This window comes from Sebastes umbrosus, chromosome 14 (genome assembly GCF_015220745.1).
Source record: "Sebastes umbrosus isolate fSebUmb1 chromosome 14, fSebUmb1.pri, whole genome shotgun sequence".
NCBI lineage: Eukaryota > Metazoa > Chordata > Actinopteri > Perciformes > Sebastidae > Sebastes > Sebastes umbrosus.
Window position 1 is genome coordinate 30,668,118 of NC_051282.1, and position 23,243 is coordinate 30,691,360.

Genomic DNA, 23,243 nt, shown 5'->3' on the forward strand with positions numbered 1-23,243 from the left:
AACTAAAGAAATGTGCATAGTTCAAATAACATATGGAGTGTTAAAATATATTTTATTTATAATCTTTTGAATCAATATGTTGTGTGTTTATTTAGTAACATTTTATGAAAAAAAGATTTAAGCAGTGAACAGTGACAGTGAAAATCAATAAATACACAATTAGCCTAAAGGATTTTTTTCTGTTGCCTCTGGCCAAAGTGTTACAGAAGACATCCTAAAATACATCAGAACAACAGCATTGTAGGTTGTACAGAGAGGGATATGAAGCATTTGAAGATACTCCTTCTAAGGGTTAAAACGGTTTTACACATGTTTACGACAACAGACACACAATACTACAGAATCATTTGGCTTCCAGAGCATCAGATCATGATCAAATACTGCAGTTTGAGTTTAGAAAAGGAGTGGTGTCGTGTCCACATGTTGTTTCAAGGATTCAGAGGCAAACAGAGGACTAATATAAGAAGAAGAAAAAGGAGCAAAGAAATATAGAATGACAGAAACTTTATTCAATTTGGCTCATCACGCCGGCGAGCCAGCGAGCGAGCGAGTCAACCATTAGCAGCCGGAGCCTGAGTGAATGCATAATAACATATTAGACTTGGTGGTCCTCTTGCTTTTAACTGGCAGCCAAAGGAGGCGGCCAGCAAGCGGCAGGGAGCCAAGCGAGAGGCTGGACATGTGCAGAGCTGGACATATGCACAGTCTTACACACATACCTCCCCCCCCACACACACAAACACACAGACAGTATATCACTGCTTGCACACATAGAAGTAACATTAGGTGAATGCTTGAGACAGCAGCATGATCAAGTGTGGATGTTCATCTTTAGTGTCACTACTGTATTTGCATATCTGTGCAACAAGATAAGTACAAGCGTGCATGCGTGGGCGTGATTTCCTTTATGTGCATGTGTGCGTGTCTACTGTATGAGTAAATGTGTTTGCTTGCAGTAAATCCTACAGTAGGATTAAGTGCCGGTGGGAGAGAAGACTTTGTTTTTATAGGGTAATGACATTAAAGGCTATTCATTACAAGCTAAGAAAATAGGACAGTGGTGGTGATTTAGTGGCCGGCGTCTCTCACAGCTCCGGAGCTAATCCTCTGACGACATGTTCAAACCAGGTGGAGGTATCAAAAACATTAGAAAAGTCACCTGTCACACACCGACGGTACACCGAAACATGAACTCTCTCTCTGCCTAGTAATAATCATCTGTTAGTATATGTCCATTTATTACCGCAGGACATACAAATACAAATTGATTTGCCTTTCCAAAAGTGGCCTTTTGAATTGGCTTTACCATGGCAACAGCTGGTTCCTGTGGAGGCAGGAAGTTTATTCTTACTCTGCTGTGTTTTATTTCCCATGACAAAGCTTCTTAGAGAGACCCTGATGCTATTATGGTCGACTACAATTAAGCAGGAGACAGCTTTGCAGAAATGGTTGGAAGGAGAGTGTTCTGTGGATTCTGTGGTTTTGTCTGTGTTTAGTGAAGACAGTTCAAAAATGGCTCAAATTTGTTTGCATATTAAAGGTGCTCTATATGATATTCAGAGCATTAATGTAGCAGCAAACACCTATATGCTATGTAAAGATATAGAGCAGTAATGTGGTGTTGTTGTTAGTGCCGTAGACTGGATATAAAGTTGGACGACATGGCAGCTCCCCAAAAGTGAAGCCAAAACGTCTGGATCGCCCCCTGGTGGCTGGCTGCGGTATAGCTCATAAAGCCTGCCCCCTCCATGTTAGCGGACGGGACATGGGCCAAACTAAAAAGTCAAAGTACACCTCCCAAAGATGGTTTCTGTCATTTTAGGTAGTTCTTATCACACTCAGGGACCTCGATACTGTGGCTTCAGCCCCCCCCGATCACTACTGCGCATACTCTGGCTCTAAATTATGATGATGAGTCCACCGTTGCGTCCGAAATTCCACACTAACACGCTATTTAGTACGCTAAAACTTTATGTGAGATATTTTAGTATGTCCGAAACCTTAGTATGAAACCAATAGTATGTGAATATTTCTAGTGAAATATTACAGAATACAATGTTACGCCACTACGGCGGCATAAATATCCCACAATGCAATACAGTAGTGACGACAACGTTCGTAATGGACGTTGTCGTCACGACGGCTCTGTAACATTAATAACGCTTCAATTTAACTGTATAAGTATAAGATTCTACTTTTGCTTGGCTTAATATATATTTATTTTAATTCAGACTTTGATTCAGTCCAGTTTTTGGTCCCATGAGGTTGGCCACGGGTTGCCATGGTTACACGTCTCCAACCTGCAAGGAAGCTCTCATGACGTGACGACGTAAATTACTGCTCAGTGCGTCCGAAAGGATGCATACTCATATTCACACAAAAGTATGTTAAACGTTAGTACACATATTGGGGATGTAGAGTATGGTGTGTGATTTCAGACGAAGCGTAGCCATGTTTACTGTATGAGCCCCACTGGATAGCTAATCGCCACCGCACTGCACTTCACTCATATGGCGGTTATCGCTGATAACGCCGTTCCGACCGATGGCGTCTTCGCGGTAGCGTATAGCTCCCACCCTCCTGTTCCTCCCGCAGGTTAACACAGTTAGCTCTGTCAGCTCTGTTGCCGTTGTTTGCACTGTTAGCGCTGTTAGCACCGTTAGCTGCTTGCCGCCGGCTCAGCCGTCGCCATGTTGAGAGCTGTGTGGAGGCAATTCCTCAATCATAGATATCCTCTCTATTCCGTACAGAGCTTCTTCATAAGATCCTTTCATCTAACTATCGCTGCTCCTTTTCTCTTTTCACAACATTCCTGCACGCTGGGAAGGCTTCCTCTAAATGTCTTTTTTGTGATGAAGACTGATGAATGCATGAGTGTCACAGAGAAACAGAGAGAGAGAGAGAGAGAGAGAGAGAGAGAGACAGGGCCCCCACTGCTGTGTTAGCACCGACACACACACATAATGAACACATTCACACTTCCTCAACATACACACTCTCACACATTAACACCCTTAATTGGGGTAGCGGATATACAGTCACCCATTTAGCCGCACTATGAGCTAAAGGCTGTGATGAGCCATGGAAAAAACTTGCTTTCCCCCTCCCACACACACTCACTGCGACAGTCTGAGACAGACACGGGAAGAGGCTGGATGGAAAAACAACAGCGAAAAACATACTGTGTGGATCCATGAGGGGTTTGGGCAACACATTCTTCATTTTAATCATTTCATACTGCCAATTTGAATGTATATATATAAAAGAAGCAGTGTGTTTTCAGTCCTCGCTGGCTGTTTACACAGAGATCAAAAATCTGATGTATGATACCCAGGGGATACAAGTAATGACTACAAAATCTCAGTGAGTCACTGAATGAGCTCAAAAGTGAAGGCTCCAGATAAGGAATTGGAGGCTTAAAACAAGAAATTATGTGAGCTTCCAGTTTCTCCAATCTGTTATTGATGCCTGCGAGCGATGCGTGTTCACAACGATAGTACTTTCAAGAAAGAAGGTTCTTTAAAGCTAAAATCAGTCCTTGCTGCTGTCCTTGTTTTAATTAAAGGGGACACATCATGCTCATTTATAAGTTTAGACGTGTATTCTGGGTTTCTACTAGAACATGTTTACATGTTTTAATGTTCAGAAAACACTTTATTTTCCTCATACTGTCTGTCTGAATATACCTGGATTCACCGTCTGTCTGAAACGCTCCGTTTTAGCGCCTGTCCCTTTGAGACCGCCCTCCTCCTGAAAAAGCCCAGTCTGCTCTGATTGGCTTGCACCTTTGCAAATGTAGTTCACGAACCGTGGACGATATATTCTATATGTGACATAGGAAGGGGAACCAGATCTGAATGGCTCGTTGAATCACATGTTTTCTGATCTAGACAGTCCACAAACAAACGTATTTCACACTTTGAGGGTTGGTAGTAGGGCTGCACGATCAATCAAAATTACATCGCAAATTGCAATACTGCAATTTTCAAATCGCAGGGGGTGCAAAATTTGTGTCAAAATATCATTTTATATGAAATATTGTGGTGCTGCAGAGATGTCCTGGCCCCAAATATATTCTATAGACTTAAGAAAACATCTTTATTTAGTACAGATCCCTGCGAAAATCACTTTTCAATGAAAATGAGAACAATGATGTAAATTCATCATTCCCTCTAATATTGCAAATCATATCGAAATTGCAATATCCATCAAAATAATTAGATGTTTTTTTCAAAATTGTTCAGACCTACTTCATCAGGCACTCCAGATACCCAAATGTATGAACACAAGCACTGAAAAAGTGAGTTTTTCATGACGTGTCCTCTTTAAAATGTCACTGGCTGACCAGGTGAAATGAATATGAATATGTCTTTGACCTGATGAACTCGGGCAGTATTGGTATGAGCAGGAGACCTTTTTAAACTGAGATCATTTTGATGTGTCACAGTAGGAAAAGAGCATGTTTAAAAATAATAAAATTAAAGATGGCTGAATTCTATTTAGCTGCTTCAGTTTCAGCGTGGTCATAGCTTACTGTAGACGGGCTTTCCTTTTACACACAAGTGAGGATGCACGCCAGGGATGCACCGATACCGATACCGGGTATCGCTGACAATGGGGCCAATCTATTCAATTCTATTCTATGTTTATATACAATATACATTTTATACTAGAATTTCAATTCATGTTTAAGTTTTGACCAATTTGTTGGTGCATTAAAAAGGTTTATATTTCCTGTTCATTTTGAAGATTTGTTACCTAGATCCTGGTGTAAAATTTATTAATTTAATAATAAATAACAATTCAGTAAATGCATATCTATGTATTTACTTGTTACATTTTGATTTACAAAGATAAGAAAGTAATGTTTAAGTCAAGTTTGATGTTTCCTTAAAAGAATGATCCCAGTCACTTCCACACAGTGAGGCATACAGCTCATTCATTTAACACTGGTATCGGATCGGTACTCGGGTATCGGTCTATCCCTAATGTGCGTGCAGCATGTGGGTGGAAAACCTGTTGCCATAATGTCATGATAGCTTATATACGAACATTTGCAAGCAACTTGCTGCAAACCAGTAGACTTACTGTACATACTGTAGGTACATTTGTATGTGGCATCTTTATTTCCTCATCCTTATTTCTTTTTTTACCACGCACCACACTGATAGATATCTGTTGGTCCTTGCCGGCTAACATGACACATATTCTAGAAAGAAAACGGCATCTATTAGCATTACTTTAGTGATTTCTATAGTTTAAGGCACACAGTGTAATATCTCCCACTAAAGCCAGTTGTGTTGCTTTGGAAGGCAGCCCCCAAAATCTACTGCGAAAAGAGGCGATACCATATTTGACATATCGTAGCACATAATCCTCCCCGCTGCTACGGGGGAAAGTTATTAAAAAGTGCCTCCTCTGTTATGTTGCATTAGGAGTTGCAGAAGTTATAAAGATTGGTGTGGAAAAGTTGCAGCAGGTTTTTCATTTTTCTTCAGCAAAAAAATACAGCCGGGTTGGAAAGTGTGCATGATGCGTACTGTACGTGTGTGTGTGTGTGTGTGTGTGTGTCAGGTGATTTGAGACAATGCTGAGCCCAGCACAGCACCCACAGACAGCCGGGGATCTGACTGTCACACCGACTTAACGCAGCGCCCGGTCTTAACGTCTCTTAAATTCTTTCTCTCACTGTGTCAAAACACAGCGGAGGAAGCACAATATTATCACTTGAGAACACACACACATACACACACACACATACACACACACGCACACGCACACACACACACACTGGCCTGAAGAACATTGAGCATGAGAAAACACGGAGCAGATCCCTGATGATTGGTACTGTCCCAGATGTGTGTGAAACATAATGCACCATTGGAGCATCCAGACACAGACAGTGGCTAATGCTATTAGAATCACTTCAGGGCAGGGATCCCTGGAGAACACAACTTAGTCTACACGCACGCACGCACACACACACACACACACACACACTCGCTGTCTCGTCAGCTATGTGCTCCATCCGGTGACCCGAGACAAACCGGTCTTGACACCTATTGCTGAGTGATCAAAACAACACATTACTTTGTTAACTGAGGCTATTGAATATATTCAATGAGAGGGATAATAATGTATTTATGAAGCAGCCTGGCCTTTTGACAGCACTATAAAATAGCCTTCTAAAATGTGATAAATGTGACTCTCATAATAGAGAAAAACATAATTCCCACTCAACAACTTTACTTTGCCAAGTGAGCCTTCATATGTCTACTTTAGTGCCACCGTCACATTTAAATGTGTCAACATAAATGGACTTTGAGACATGATGAAACACCTTTAGTTCACGGACAACAGCTCTAAATAATCACTGCCTTGCAGTTGAAGTTCATCGTTTGTTATCAATTGTGCATCATTGTTTTCTCTTCAGTTGTGCCATTTTCACTGTCTTTATGTCTTCACAGCACCGCACAACAAGGACCCGCGTGCTTTACTTAGAATAACCCTTAATAAAGTCCCCTTTCCTCTTCCTCCTGGCTATCGATGAAAACCACAACAGTACAGAGGAGAAACGGGATCCAGTGGACACTCACAACACAGCTAGACGACTTAGACTTTGCTGATGACCTGGCTTTGCTGTCTCACAGTCGACAACAGATGAAAGAAAAGACAAGAATACTGGCAGACACATCATCACAAATCCATCCTCAACATCTATGAAGGGAAAACTAAAGTCCTCAAGGTCAACTCAACCAGCGAAGACTCAGTGACCTTGGAGGGAGCAGCACTTGAAGAAGTAGAAGCCTTAACATACCTCGGCAGTGTCATCGATAAGCAGGGCGGAACGGATGCAGATGTCAGAGCCAGAAAGGCAAGGGCTTCATTCATACAACTTCAGAACATCTGGAGCTCCAAAGAAATCACCCGGCGGACAAAGCTCAGACTCTTCAACTCCAACATCAAACCAATCCTCCTCTACGGTTCAGAGACGCGAAGACCTCGACACGGACATCAAACAGAGCGGGCTGACATGGAAACAACTGGAGAGGAAAGCGATACCTGATCGAGTATCGGTGACAATGGGGGCCGATCTATTCAATTCAATTCTATGTGTATATGCTATAAACATTAGTGCTGACTGATGAATCGTATTTCCATCGTCATTGCGATATGAATATGTGCAATAAACACATCGCAAAAAGACTGCCTGAGCCACGATAAATACGAAAAATCATTTTATTCAGGGATGATTACCGGAATATGATTTATTTTATCAACATTATAGATTGTTTCCAGTGAGATATTAATGAGGTTATATGGTGACTTTGCTGTTGTAAACATTACTGTTGCTGCTCTAGAAACAACATTAAGCCTAGTTGTATTTAAAATACTCAATTATATGCACACTTGTTTATTATACATTTGTTTATTTATCGCAAGTTATATTGTCATCGCAATATTCAACAATAATATCACACATTGCAGATTTTCCTCATATCATTCAGGTATAATTTACATTATATACATTATATACTTTTTACCAAGTTACTGGTGTACGATTTATATTTTAATAATATATAATTCAGTAAATTTACATTTATGTATTTATTTGTTACATTTTGTTTTACAAAGTTAGGAAAGCAATGTTTAAGTCCAGCCTGATGTTTCCTTACACATTAAAGAATGATCCCAGTCACTTCCACACAGCGATGCTTACAGATTATTAATTAAACACTAGTATCACATCAGTACTCGGGGCTGAAAAAGTCGGATCGGTGCCTCCCTGATCAAAAGGAGAAAGGAGGAAGAAAACACTAAATCAGTGTAACCGTCGGGCTCGGCCGTTGTTGCTGGAGCAGAACACCTAGAATATTTCTCCTGAGAAAGTAAAGGAGGCGGCGAACATGCTGCATCAACACTATCTGTGACAGGCTGTCGCAGGGCAGCGGGCACGAGCTTCAGTCATTTAAAAGCTTCACGGTATATGTCAGATTTTAGCTGCAATCAGAGGGTGGCAGCCGCAGACATTGGAGCTCAGTGGCAATTTGCCGGTGAATTTCAGCAACAAATGAGATGATAATTATTAGAAGATAAAGTTAAATAGAGCTGAACTGAAGATGAAAGTATGTTAATGCCAAATGTTTTTAGGGAAATTCCAAAACAATCCACTGAAAACTACAGTAAAGACTTAAATGAGCGAAGCTGAGCTCTCCAAAATCCTCTTATAAATCATGCTGTTTGTTCTTCATTGGCTTACAGAGGAATAAAGAAGAAGAAGAAGGCAACTTCTGAGAGACGTCGTGCCACTTTGCTTCATATAACAAGACAAAATAAGTAATCCAGGCCCGGCCTAACTTTATGCCTCCAAAATTAGGTAAAATTTGCAGCAGATTTAATGAACATCATTTCCTTCTTTATTGATCTTTCTCTGTAAAGAGACTTGCTTAATATACGATATCAGAATGATGTTCAATGTAGTGATGTTAATAATTAACCGTTTAACTGACATTTAGCATTTTAACCGATTAACACTATTGTTTAAAACGGTTAAAAAAAATGTTAATAATTAATTAAAAAGCTGAGAAGAACTCGTCAGTTTAAGGAGAAAAGCTGGTCCACCTTAAGCGGCGTTACAGATACAGGAAGTCGGCTCCCGTCTATAGCTCGCTTAAGCGGAGGACTTGTAGCCTCGTAGCATTTATTCACCGACAAATAAACTGTAATCCGGACAGACAGAGTGTCGTTACGCCGGCAAACACACAGCTGACAACCTGCTAAACTAAACTAAATGTGCGGTGGAGACTTTTACTGGGAAAGTGGCTGCCTGTTAAATTAACGCTCCCGGACGGTGAACTGGGGTCTCAGTTGTCTGTTGTGCTCATACACTACAGCTGGTGCACCGCTGCATGCGAGGCACTAATCTTGTCGGTTAACGGTTAATAATCGGTTAACGAGGGTCGGTTATCGGTTAAGAACATTTTTCAAAATTAGCATCCCTAGTTCACAGTGTAGCATTATCAGGGATAAATAGGCTTCAGTAGTGAGGTTACTGCTTCAAGACACATTTTCCATCGTCCCCGGGATGACGGGACACCGTTAGTCTTGAATTTTGGCATCCACTTGGTACCAAAGTATCGGTTGACATTCCTAAACTCTATAAATACATTTGACTTGTCCTCAAAACAACAGAGCTTTATACCAGTTCTACAGCCAGGAAATACTGCATCGCCAACACCACAGTATTGCATGGCGTGTTACATTCAGCGTTCTGTGCTCGTGTCAAATTTGGCATAGTTTAAATTTCTGTCGTGAAATTGGTTAAAATAGCTCTGCTGCAGAGAGACGGGTTGTTAACCTGCAGCCACAGACACACACTTAAAGCTATTTCAGCTGCTAGGTGACATAATGGGTGTCAGACCCATCTCCTGCTTCCAGCGGCGTTATCCTGACTCGGCAGAATAGCCGGATAATTTGGGCCAGACATTTGTTATGGATCACAGATCAGCCGAGTGGGCAGATTTCACCCTATAACAGCTGTGAATATACCACTTCATTGGCCCACACTGAAATCACAGGTTGTCACATTTATCAGTTCCAGGGAGGTAATTATAACGTGTGAATATGTACTGTAGTTAAAATTAGTAATAAATCTGTATCATCATCAGGCTGGTGAAATGTAAAGATGTGTTAAGTAATATTTTTATACTGCTCTGAATCAAATGACTCCCGGTTGGGTGTTGATCCTCTGCTGTTATCACTGAGAATCAACCGACATGATTCAACATTTATGATTCAACTTCATATAAAACTGCTCCCGGCACAGAGGTTAGTCAGAATGGTAGTGAACATTTAGCAAGAGAAGGAGTTGTTAATCTGGGGAACTGGACGATATGGCCAAACATATTATCCTGATATGTTTTTTTTATATTTATCAAAGTCGATAACTATCACAATATATATGTATTAATAATAATAAGGCAGATGCTATTAGCAGTTTAGCACCCAGGTTTCAGTAGCCAACAACACTATTTTAATATATTTTTCTTAAAGGGACTGTTTGTAAGAATCAGAAATGTTTGTTAACAGCGACACCTGTGGCCGTTATGTCAACTAAAGTCAGCGTCCTGTTGCTCGCGCTTGTGCTCGCTCTACATAGACATGAACGAGCATCGCTCAACACAGTGAGGAGACACACGTCAGCTAAAAGCACAATATCACTCTATATTTCAGCTGCTTGGCAGTAATGTTAGCTGACCAGACGAAGGTCTCTCCATGAATCAATGCTGATCCTAGTGTTGGCTTTTCCTGCCTCAGCCTCCTGACCGCGGCCGGAGGGAACAGGGGAGACACCGGAGTTTTGGTCGGAGACAATAACGTTTCTCTTCTGCAGTGTGTAGTGTGCGTGCATGCACGTGAGAGGTGGAGCGAGAGAGCGAGTGAGAACAAGCGCGGTGTGTGACTAAAGGCAAGCAGAGGAGCAGAGTACAGCAGAGACTCCGGCCCTGGAGACCAAAGCTACGGTCTCCCCTGTGTCTTCTGGCCGCGGCCGGGAGGCTGAAGCATGAAGAGCTAACACTGTTTTGAAAGACGGGCTTCACTAGATAGAACTTTTCGTTTTTGGTGCTTCCGTGTAGTTTGTGTTGGAGTCTGAGTTTGAACAGCGTAGGCACACGCGAGCGCGCATGGGACACCGACCCAGATTGATTTATACGTGTAAGAAGTTACAAACAGTTCCTTTAAACATAACCAAGCAGTTTTGATGCCTAAACCTAACCTGCCACTAAAAATTTAAATAACAGAAAAGAAGTCAACTAAGTGAAAATTAGATGGGGTGAAAGTCCTGAGTTTGTCCCATTCACCTCATCCTGGCCGACTCCTTGCATGGACTTTGTCGCTCTTTATATTACTACTTCTATTACTAGGTGTAAATAGCTGTATGAAGTAAACATCCCTTCCCTTTTGTTTTAGTTTTGAATGGAAATGACTACTGGTTACTGTACTGCGTATGTTCTCGAATATGAGTTTTTGGCAATTCTTTTTTGATCGGAGCAATGGATGAAAGATTAGCTTTGCTCCTTCTTTAATCTTACATCCTCCTTTTGGAATTAGTTTCCATTTCAGTTCAGTAATCGGTCTCGACTTCTATCCATCCTCTCTCCCTCCACTTTATCTCATCTTCTTCCTCCCTCCGTTGCCCCTTTCCATTTCTCTCTGCAGCTCTTCCACCGCTCTACGTCCTCCTCCTCTTCTTTAATTCTCTCTCTCTCTCAGTCACACTGTCTCTCCCGTTCTATGATGAAGAGGATACTGAGCTCTGTGTCAGAAATCATCTTTAGTGGCTGCCAGTCGATTATACTGGAGCAGCGGCCCCCATCAGACTAATCTGTTTTAACAGTATTAGCTTTTGCACAAGCGGCCGAGACGATCCTCGTGCACGCACGGTTTGAGCGGATATCAAGCACGTCTTTGCGTCTTTAAGTCAGCACGAGGCCTCTGTTGTGTGACATGATGCTAATACAATACTTGGCACTGTGAAAGGGGCTCAGAACTATTAGTTTTAGCATCATGCTAACAGCTTTCAGAGTTTGGGTCATGCTGAAGTTCAGGTGTATTAATATGAATTCATCGGGTGGCGAGAAGACAGACAGGCTGGGAAATGAGCTGGAGAGAAGCGAGTGGAGGCTAGGACCTACAAATTGGATCACGGCTCGCTGCACAGAGAGTAAGGAGGCTAGACGTTGACTAAACACCACAAACAGCTCTATTAAGGAATATAGTAGTGCTGTATAATACAAGATATACAACGATGCTGTAACCTGCTGATCTCACGTTTCATTTCCACATTTTACTATTTGTTTCATACTACTTCTACAGTGGAAACCTCTTATAGTGATCACATCTGTCCGGGTCAAATTGATCACTATAAACGTCACGTTATTTCTCATGCAGATCACCATCCACATTGCCGTTTTCAGCCAACTCTGTGTCACCACAGCGCAGGCGGTGCATGCAGATGAACGGCGTCATACGGCTGCCGGCGCCGCGGTGGAGCAGAGCCGGTTGAGGATCAGAGGCAGAGTTTCACTTTGCGTGGGGCATTGAGTGACCGATCAGGCATTATCAATCCACCTGAGGGCGGCTTCAACCACAGGTGCTTTCCCCGTGCCCGTTTGTTTTTCTTTCAGAGAAAATGACTTGTTTTCCTGTCATGATTTCAAGCCTCAGGTAGCCAGCTGGAGAGCAGACGGGTTACCGTGAGGCAAAGCATCATGGGAGTAAAGTAAAAAAAACTGAAATAGATTTTTTTCTATATGCTGTCAGGTAAGAAAAGACCCAAATGAACGCTGTAAGAGGACAACGTAAAGCTGCAGTGGGTAGAAATGTCAATCACTCGCAAACTCCGACCAAACGGTCAAACTAGGCAGCGCTGATCAAATATGAATCAATATTCTGTTACTGTAATGCCTATTTCTCTCCTCAGATGTTTTCAGAATCATCTCTGATGGTTGTTTTCCTCCGGTCTGTGAAATCCTGCAGATGCTGTTAGGAGCACCGGAGGACACCGGAGGACACCGAGGCACATGATTTATTTATAGGTTACCTGTCTCATGCACTACTGTCAGGATATAGTGACTGTTTTAATAAAAAACTTTTTTTTTTTAAATCATATTTTCTCCATTTCTATCCAGTGCTGCTTTAAGCATTTTTTAGACACAACAATGTAATGTGTTTTTTTTTCTTTCTGTCTCCATATTGCATTTACCATGATTCATGATAACGTGTGAAGAGGACTGCAGAGGACAGGAAGCAGAGCTGACACCGCGGGTAATCCATACAAGAAAAACTCAACTGCTGTCACAAGCTGGTTATCACCACATTTATTACCATCTCTGATGTGTTGGTGTGTATCAGCCTAAGTGATGTGGGGGGGTTAGTGGAAGTTTGTGTGCACACACTCCTGCGTGTTATTGACTGATTTATAACAGGCTCCCCCAGCTTCCCAACACAAATCCATACTGGCGAGGGAGGGGAGGTCCAATAATGCTGCCAATGATTTACTATTAGAGCCCTCGCTGTCATTCTTTCACCCTGATAAATGACATGCATTTCCCTCAGGCTGCCCGTTTGTGTGTGTGTGTGTGTGTGTGTGTGTGTGTGTGTGTGCTCATACTTGTAGGCGTGCCAAGTAAAACAAACGGTCAATCTTGGAGGCTGACGTGCGAGTGCTTCTACCGCAGCCTGTCAGCTTTGGCGAGAGAGTGTGTGTGTGTTTCCGGGCTCCAAACCAGACCAAGCAGTTGTCTGTTCTTTGCTGACTACACTGACAGTGGCGGGGGGCGGCGACCGAGGACGATCAATTCACATTAGGGACAGGCTGCTGCACGGCTGCAGGTGTGCGTATGATGTTGGCGGTTTGTCTGAGGGCATGTGTGTTTGGTGTGTGAGAGAGATCCTGCCTTCCATCAGATTCTGTGCTTTATCTTCACACACTCTCACACCAGGTAGCTAGTAAGTAACAGTAATGAGGACAGTGGGTGCTATCATTGTCACAGGTGCTCCTTAATTGGCTAGAAGCACCATTATCCTCCTAATTTAAAAGGCGACAGAGGCTGTGCGACTGCGTTCGAGAGGCTTTGTGATTTAGTTTAAGTGTGAAGCCTTCAGCCCCCCTCGCTTGAAGTTTAACTCAGACTTACTTCTTGTAGCCTTTTTTTTATTTTTGGGGCTGCAACTCTATTCTGCTCTATTCTGTCGGATTCTATTTAAAGTTACCTAAAAGCGTCGTCGCCTTAAGATCAAAAGGAACGAAGTCGATTCTGTTTAACGTGGGGCTTTTACGAGGGGGAACGAGAAGGGGAGGAGAGGAACAGAGAGCGGAGGGAAGAGGGAAGAGGAAGTGATGGAGGAGGAGGAGAAGCGACGACAGATCCATTCCTCTTTTTTCTCCTCCGCGGGGCAAAAAGCGTTGAGTCGAACATCTGTCAGCGCTCCTTATCTCCTCCACCCCTGTCTCTTCACCGTCTCTTCCTCTCCTTTTAGAAATCTCTTTCCCCGTTGCTTTCATGCCCTGACAGGAAGCTGCCATCCAAAGTTTGAAAACTCAGGGAAGAAATGGCGCGAGGTGACGTGCGTGTGTATGCATGTTTTTATGTGTGGAGTTTTGTGTAGCATGAGATAAAGAGGCATCGACAAAGCCTTCATATCAAGCCTGATAAATGAGAGCTGCCTTGATGGCGCACGTATGTGAGTGCATGTCCATGTCTATTTACACTGATCAGCCATAACATGAAGACCACTGACAGGTGAAGTGAATAACATGGACTATCTGGTTACCATGGCACCTGGCAGTGGGGGGGGGGATATATTAGACAGCAATTGAACATTTTGAACTTTGTGTTGGAAGCAGAAAAAATAGGCCAGCATAAGGATGTGACCGACTTTGACGAAGGCCAAATAGTGCTGGCTAGACGACCGGGTCAGAGCATCTCCAGAACTGCAGCTCTTGTGGGATGTTCCCGGTCTGCAGTGGTCCTAGGAAGGAGAACCGGTGAAACGGCGACAGGGTCAGACCCGAGGCTCATTGATGCACATGGGGAGCGAAGGCTGGCCCGTGTTGTCTGATCCAATAGAAGAGCTACTGGAGCTCAAACTGCTGAAACAGTTCATGCTGGTTCCGATACAAGGGTGTCAGAACACACAGTGAGGAGCAGTTTGTTGCTGCAGACCAGTCAGGGTGCCCCGTGCTGACCCGTGTCCACCGCCAAAAGCACCAAAATGAGCACGTGAGCATCAGAACTGGACCACGGAGCAATGGAAGAAGGTGGCCCGGTCTCATGCGGACAACAACGAGATGGAGGTTTCGACTCGACCTCCAAATTCTCCAGATCTCAATCCAATGGAGCATCTGTGGAATGAGCTGGACAAACAAGTCCGAACACTTCCAGGACTTAAAGGATCTGCTACTGACGGCTTGGTGCCAGATACCACAGCAGGCCTTCAGAGGTCTAGTGGAGTCCACGCCTCAACGGGTCAGGGCTGGTTTGGCGGCAAAAGGGGGACCTACTCAATATTAGGCAGGTGGTCATAATGTTGTGGCTGATTGGTGTATATTTGCACGTCGGGGTCTCATTATGTTTGTTTATGAGTATGCTTGCATTAGGGCTGCATGATTATGGGCAAAATGATAATATAGCTTCACTCACACTGAAGAACTTCCACACCAAAGTTGTGTGTGTGTGTGACGTTACTGACTGTGCCGCTGTGTGCTGTTGTAAAAACATAATTTGGCGGCTGCACATGTGTGTGTGAGCGGATATATGAGACTGATTGACGGTTCATCTCTAGCTGTTAGTTTAGGAAGCGCGGAGCATGTTCATTTAATTGTGGAAAGCCAAAATCGCGAATAATATTATGTTAATTGTGCAGCCCTAGCTTGCATGTATGAGTTTGTGTGTTTGCTCTCTACGCAGAGCATGTATCTGATATAACTCCAGTCCAATCTGGAGCAAGAGAAGGAGACAGCTAGGATGAAAAACAAGACAAGCAGACTGAGAGAAAAGCTCAAAGGCTAACTTTTTATGACCAGCGATTTGAAAGGCATCACATCACATTATCCTGCAAGCAAGAGATGGAGAAGGAAGGAAGGAAGGAAGGTGAAACAGACAGAAGGGGGATGGAAAATATAGAGAGAGACTTGTGTGAGGTTAGAGAGGGGGGGGAGCCATGAGCAAAATGTACAGGAAAAAACGTATGAAAGAAGAAGAATGAGTTAGAGGGCGAAAAAACTTGGGGGAGAGTCAACTGAGGCGAGCAACAGAGAGACATGAGAGACAGAAACAGAGGAAGACAACGTAGCAAGAGGGAAGGCTGTGAGCGAGGGAGACAGAGAGAAGGTAGGAGATGAGGAGGAAAAGAGAAAAACAGAGAGAGCTGAGGTGTTTCAGGAAAACTGTGGCTTCTTCTCATTCACTCACGTACACACAGAAACATACAGTAAAGGGAATGTGTGCTAATATATGGATGTGTAGTGCTGATGCTGATGCTGATGCTGATGCTGATTCACAGCCAAGCATTGTTTCAACACCAAAGAGCCTGAATCCTCATCCGTCCACCTCTCTTCTCTTTTCCCTCTTCACACCTCTCCTCAAACCTTAGAGCTCCGAGGAAGCCGAGCAGCTTCCTAATTACCTCATTTGCATAAACATGCACATTGTGCAAGATGAGGGGAAAGAGGAGGAGGAGGAGGAGGAGGTGGGGCTGTGGGAAGTGGAAGAGAAGGAGCTTCACCTGGAGAAACGAGGAGGGAGTGAGGTGGAGAGATGTAATTTTGGAAACAAAAATCTGCCGCTTGCTGACAGCGAGAAAACCGTCAAAAACTTCCTTCCCTCCTGTGATGCTATTCTGCTCTCTTTTTGTCCTCTCTATATCCTCCTCTTCTTCCCTTTTTTAGCCACTCATTCTTCGCTCCTTTCTCCATACTGTAGGTAGCTTAATGCCAACAGCCATTATTCTCTTCCTCTCCCACGTCGTGTCCCTCGCTCTCCTCCTCCACTCTCAGCGCTGTCGTTGCCATCATTCCCCCTCCCATCTCTCACACTCTTCCTCTCTCTTTCTCTTCCTCTCCTCCTTTTCTCACAGAGTGCTGTGTCAGGTCTTTTCACCCTCAGCAGTGTGAAATGAGATTTAAATATGGCTCTTGGAGCATTTGCAGCTCGCCTGCACCCCCCACCACCACCATCCACACACTCATACAAACACACAAAGAGAAGGCCGCTCGTAAAGATAAAGGATTGTGACGCCACTTGAGTGCATACTCACATGTCAAGGGAGAGGAGAAGGGGAGGGGGGGTGGATGAAGGGAGGAAGCTAGAGGAGACAGGGAGGAGGAGAGCTGAATGGGCTCCTGGAGAACCATGAATATAAAGAAGGGATCAGGAGGAAAACTGAAACACAGATAGGGGATCAAGCTGAGAGAAAAATGGACAGAATGGAGAGACTTTCATTAAAATGCGCTAACCTTCTTGTTCGACCATTTCTTTGCATTTTGAGTGGAAGCCCTCCGATAAGAGAGAGAGAGAGAGAGAGAGAGAGAGAGAGAGAGAGAGACAGAGAGAGATGGTGGAATGGAGAAGAGAGCTGGACTGAGCTGAGCATGAAATGGCCATGAAGTGTCAAGTGCTGTCCTCCTCTCCAGAGAGAAACAAGGCAGAGATGAGAAGGTCACAGCATGTGTTTTGTGTCTGTGTTGCTTTGGTAATGCAGGCTGTTCTCATACACCGATCATAGCTATACGTACAAAAAGTAACGCACTGTAATTCATAAATATCTCTCAAAATCAATTCTTGTATAATCCACGTAACTGTGAACCAGGAAGTATAAAGAGCGACGAACAAAGTGTAGGGAGGAGGTCGGGGTGGATGGGTGGGTCCAAAACCACCAGAGTTTCACCAATGAGACGGCAGTTTGTGCCCAATGTGAAACCAGAAGTCAACGCTGATGTATTTGTCACGTATTCTTACGTACTTAAACGGGACTGTATGTAACTTATTACACATATAAATCATTTTTTATTGTCAGTGTAGTAGCTCTGAGAATATCTAGTGAATGATGTCGCTGTTAAGCAGCAATTCTGAAAGTTACATAGAGTCCCTTTAAGATACGCCACTTCTGGACTTACTTAAAAAAATGCCATGGCGCTGTCCGTGGTGCTGAAGTAGCAGACGGATTTGTAATTGCAATTTGTTCTCTGAGTCCCGCCCTTCCAGACACATCTGGACAAAAGACTTCAAGCACCACTTTCTTCAAGACTCCAACAGTCCTTCATAGTATAATGCTGCTGTTGTTGTGTTCGTCAAGGCGAAGCAGCGACACAGTAATATCCTGCATACTCAGCATTTTTCTCACCCAAAGAGTCGGCGGGTAGTTCGCAAGCAGACTGACAAGAAAAGGAATAATGGTGCACGACAGAAACAACCAGGTGGTGACGGCCTTTGACCTGAACGCTCTGCAGAGGGAGGAGGGATGGAGTAATAGAGGGAGAGACTGAGACCCAATTCCAGTCCGGTCCCTACAACCTCCCACTCCATGACGGAGTGAACTCACTGTTCTCTGTTCGTAGTCCCACTCACAGCTCAATGAAGCTCCTTCTTTAAAGTAAAGGGAAATGATACAGCGGCCACTTTGGGACCAACTTCCCTCTCTCCGGCAACGAAACAAATATCAGAATCAGAAATACATTATTGATCCTCGGGGGGAAAATGTAGTTACGTTTTGCTCCCGTTTTAGAATAGAAATGTACATATCAATAGAGAAATCATAAGTATTGCACATTTGAAGATATAATAAATGTATAATGTATAAATATACAACAATTTACGATCTAATGAACATGTCTACTGTTTTCTAGACTACATAAGGGTATATTTGATCCTAAATACTATCTATTTACTTTAAGTTGATAACGTCTGTATGACAATAAAGTAGAATAAATGAAATATCTATATCTTAGATTGGAGCGCGTTCAATGACGAACACTAAACGGCGTTGCACGTCGTCAGTAAGGGCAGCTGGTTGAGTCGGCATTGATATGGCGGTCCCTCAACGCGAACGTGCAAACGGAGTGGAAGTGGGTAGGGAGAGGGTGTGGGGGGGGTTTGAACCTCTGCCTGAGAGAGGTAGCAAGAAAAAGAGGAGAGGAAAGAAAGACGAGAGCAGCTGACAATGGAACAGGAAGAAGGGAACTTTTAGTTGTTATGCTGTTGCTTCTTCTCTCCCTCTTTGCTTCTGTTTGTATTTCGTCTCCTTGCTTTGGCCGAGGTCGTAGTGGCTCTGCGTGTTGTCAGCAGCTTTAGCAGCGGAGTGAGCCGAGGGAAACATACTGTACACGGTCACCGTGTGCAATCATGCACATGATGACACCTTGAACACGTCAACAGAACACTACAATGACTTAACATAAGTAAAAAAAATAAAAATAAAAATAATAATAAAAGAATGTCCAAATTAGAAAGATATTCAATATAACATTAATATAAACCAGACAAAATGAGAAAATTGTCACATTTTAGAAGCTGAAAATATTTGGCATTTTTACTTAATAAATGACTGAAACAATTAATCTAAATCAAATAGAGCTGCAACAATTACTCGATTACACAACTTTTAAATTAATTGCCAACTATTTTGATAGTCGATTCATCGGTTTGAGCAATTTTTAAAGAAAAAAAAGGTAAAACTTCTGATTCCAGCTTCTTAAATGTGACAGTAAACTGAATATCTTTGAGTTGTGGATAAAACAAGACACTCGAGGATGTCATCTCGGGCTTTAGGAAACACTGATCGGATTAATCAACAATGAAAATAATCATTAGTTGCCATCCTAAATTGACCGTCTCTGTCTCCAGTTGGTGCACAAGACTCAAGAATTCTTTAATTAACGCAGACAGAATATTCTTTAAACAATTTAAACACGGTGTCGTTCACAGCATATTCTCTCTCAGCGGTCTGTAGCAACTGTTGTGCAATAAACTCCTGGATTATGGGTAAGCATATTTACATTTTCTATATTTTCTACGAAAATCTTTTTAAGCCTTTTTATAGTTTTTTTTATAGTTTTAATCTTCTTGTGAGTCTCAGTTTTATTTATTTATTTATGTATTTATGTATTTATTTATTTTTAATCTCGGTTTATATTTTGTATTTAGGTTATTTCTTTTGATTATTATTATTTTTTGCTTTTTCTGAACTCAATAACGTGACACGTGATATTTTCCTATAATTTGAATTAGTGCAGTTTAATCCCAGTCGGCGTTAGACGGCACTAACAGAGGTGAAGAGTCTGAATGTTCAGCATGAATAATCCCTCATTAGAGAAACACAACACATAAAGCACTAAAGACAAGAAGACTGCTCTAAAAAGCTTTCTATCACATCTAGTCTTTCTGTGACAGAGACACACACAGTCCACTTCCTCATGTTGTCCTTAAATATTTCATTGTCTCCGTCCCCTCGCTCCGATGTTCCTCCTTCTCCGTCGCTTTCAAGACTCAAGACTATCCCAAAAGGACTTGTTTTAATATCAAACAGAAATGTTCCTGTACCAATCTGATGACACATTTATTTAAATTAAATTTCAAAAAATGAATGACGGAGAAATGCTTTACTTTAATCTGTATGTTTTGGAATCTTCTACCTAAATGCTGCCCTGTCGCCGCTGGATAAACATGCTGGTTTTGCTTGGCTGATCTTTAATTTCAGTGGCTGTGATGTGGTTGTCCACCCTCAGTGATGAGGTCATATTAGTGTTAATGCGGCACGCAGGTGTGGATGGAAGATCGGGGAAGTCCCATCAGCAGCACAATGACTTTAATACTCCATCTGGACCCCAAACTCTTATTTACATCAACTAAATTATTCACATCCTCTCTCTGTGGATCTACCTTTCACCTGATTTCACTTCATCTCTCTCTCTACTGTCATCTTCCCTCATTAAAACTCTTATTCATCTTTCTCTGCTTTTCAATTAAGAATCTAGAGAACAGTGAGTCTCCGTGATTCATCTCTCAGCAGGCGTCCACCTCGGCTCCTTTCTTTAAAACGTACACAGTCTCTGTCATGACTAGAACGTCGTCCAGTTAATCACCATCAGTGATTTATAAAGTAATAATCTTTACGTAGTCTTGTTACAAATGACTCACAAACCGAAGCGCTCCTTTATACGAGCGTCACTTCATTTCTATCCAAGTCCAGTAATGAGGGAAGTCAAAAGGCCAGAAACTCATTTTGCAGATCTGGATGATGATCGATAGCGTGGTCATCCATCTCTTCCGGACCGCCGAACAAGAACACACGACACCGACTGGTTTAATTAATATCTAACCACAATGTCCCAGGCAGCTGTAAGGATGTTAGCGTGTTAGCTAACAATGAGACGTTTGATCGGGGATTAAATGTAATCTCATATATATTTAAGAGATAGATCTATTTTTATACTTATTACCTTGCTCTGTAGTTCTATATGGAAGGATGTATCGTATTTAATGGATGTGATGTGATGTGTATGTGGATCGAGGGAACGAGTTACTTCATAGAGCTTCTTCCAATCATTCCAATCAGTCCACGCATTGCTGATGTACGGAGCCCCTTTAGATGACGTACTTCGGTAAAGTTGGAAAGACATTGACAGATTCAAACTTCCCGGATCAATAACTCATAAACGAAACGTTGTTAAAACACCAACGAGGACTCTTTCTAACCGTAGTGAGGTAGACAACGAGCTACAACCTCATTTTAATCACAACGAGCCTTTAGTCCTCCGAGCTGGACACATAACATCGGTCTCTATGTTGGCTGTGAGACGAGTGGTCAGGGACCGTCTACAAAGTTCAACACCGAAAAGAGCTATAAAATAACTTCAGTAATGTACAGTGTAGTATCACCAAAATTACTTCACACATCAATGGTCTTCCTGATTATACTTATTAAACTAATTGAGACATTTTGGTGGTATTACGCTTTATAAAAGTGAAGTTATTGAATATTTTTCCCATTAAAAATTCACCATCCCCATGCTCTATAATGTCTCATAAATTGTTGCAGCAATTTTTGGGGTTGATATCATTTGTTACACAGATTTGGTGCTAAATTTAACCATTTTTTACCACCGGAGAATTGATCAAAATGATCAATAATCCCTCCAAAATACCACATTAAGACACCAGGACCTTGAGGAACACCATAGAAAAAGACATGCTGGGATTTGGGATCAAAAACTTTTGACATTTGGAGATTGGACCAATGGATTCTTTAGGTATCTAGTGTCTTATGATATAAGTACCTTCACTCCATCAGCTCTAAAACTGGACCTGCTGCAGCTTCTGAATGACGGTAAAGTCAGGAATCATTTTCAAATGGTTTCATGAAACTTGAAGGGAACAGACTGTGTGTGTTTTAGTTCAGTTCATAAATGATAAATTACATTGAAACACCAATGTTGCCGTATATGGAGGAAACTGTGTGTTAACCTGCTTCCACACATAGTGAAGTCAGGTTAATAAGTGTTGAAGAGGTTCTTCTAGATGAAGGAATGGTGTCACTTCTCACGTAGTCAAAACCTGCCGCAGGTATTCGTCTATCCCAGAATATAATTAGCCTTCTGTTCAGGATCTCTCTCTCTCTCTCTCTCTCTCTCTCTCTCTCTCTCTCTCTCTTCCGCCACACAGCTTTGATAATGCAGAACAAAACATCTCCATCTCCTCCTGCAGACACAAAACTTACATTACCTTGCTAATTAGCTAAAGCAGGTAAATCAGCCGAAACGCTAATCCTGGTAAATCCACAGCGTTGTTATCTCTTTCAGCTTCTTGCAGAGGTAGGCAGCGGGAAGCTGTAGCCTTCCAGGAGGAGACTGAAGGTCAAAGTGAGGTGGAGGAGAAAGAGGGAGAGAGAGAGAAGAGGGATCCCAGGGACGCACGGGAGAGACGGATCAAAGGCAGTGTGCCGTATCACGGAGAGAGAGAATACTCCAGATACAAGAGACAGAAGGAGATTGTGAAAGGAGGATGGATGGCGCACAGCTTGAGGGACTATCAGAATGTTTGAGGCCTCAGTTATTGAGATATTCAATAAGGGTTATGTCACTGACAAAGCTCACGAATCTGAGCCCAGTTTTACCCCCTCATTTAAAGACTTAATTTAATAGGATGATGTGATGATTCACCTAAACTCCTGATTCTGTACTATCACGACACTTTAGTGCCGATTCGATATGTATTGTGATTCGATATTATGATTTTTGTTAACTTTTTTAACACTATGGAGGAAAAAGTTGAATCATACACTTCTAGGGACTTTTACTTTGGAAAATCTCTAAATGAATCCAGTAAAAATGTTTGATTTTCAGCATGTATGTAGTCAGAGATGTCCTGAAGTCAAATATATCAGGATCATTGTCAGGAACTATTTATTATCCAGCAACCCAAAAATCAAAGAATAAAGACATTTCCCTCACAGATTAGTGGTATTTTCTTTTTAATTTATAAGGGACATGTAATGTTTTATACTTCTATTGAATATAATCCAATCAATCTGATTTCCATAGATGTATTTTGAAGATACAGTTCCCTTTGTTAACACTTTATTTTGAAAAGCGGACACAGTACCACGTGTCTACTTCCTCTAACTTCTCCAAGGTGGTCTCTAGCTCTCCCGTCAGCTCCGTTCTCTTTATCCATCCATGGTCA

General features: G+C 42.4%; 1 protein-coding gene across 9 annotated transcripts in view; it reads right to left on the minus strand.

Moving 5' to 3' along the window:
* The window catches only part of cacna1ia (calcium voltage-gated channel subunit alpha1 Ia), a 218,964-nt gene that overhangs the window by 148,782 nt on the left and 46,939 nt on the right, over window positions 1-23,243 (minus strand). The window contains exon 1 of one of the 9 annotated variants that reach the window (XM_037791659.1): window positions 16,291-16,590. The exons of the other annotated variants lie outside the window; for them this stretch is intronic. The gene's annotated coding sequence lies outside the window, so the exon portion shown is untranslated. Of the gene's footprint in view, window positions 1-16,290; window positions 16,591-23,243 lie in introns of those variants that run through there. 9 annotated transcript variants of the gene reach the window in all.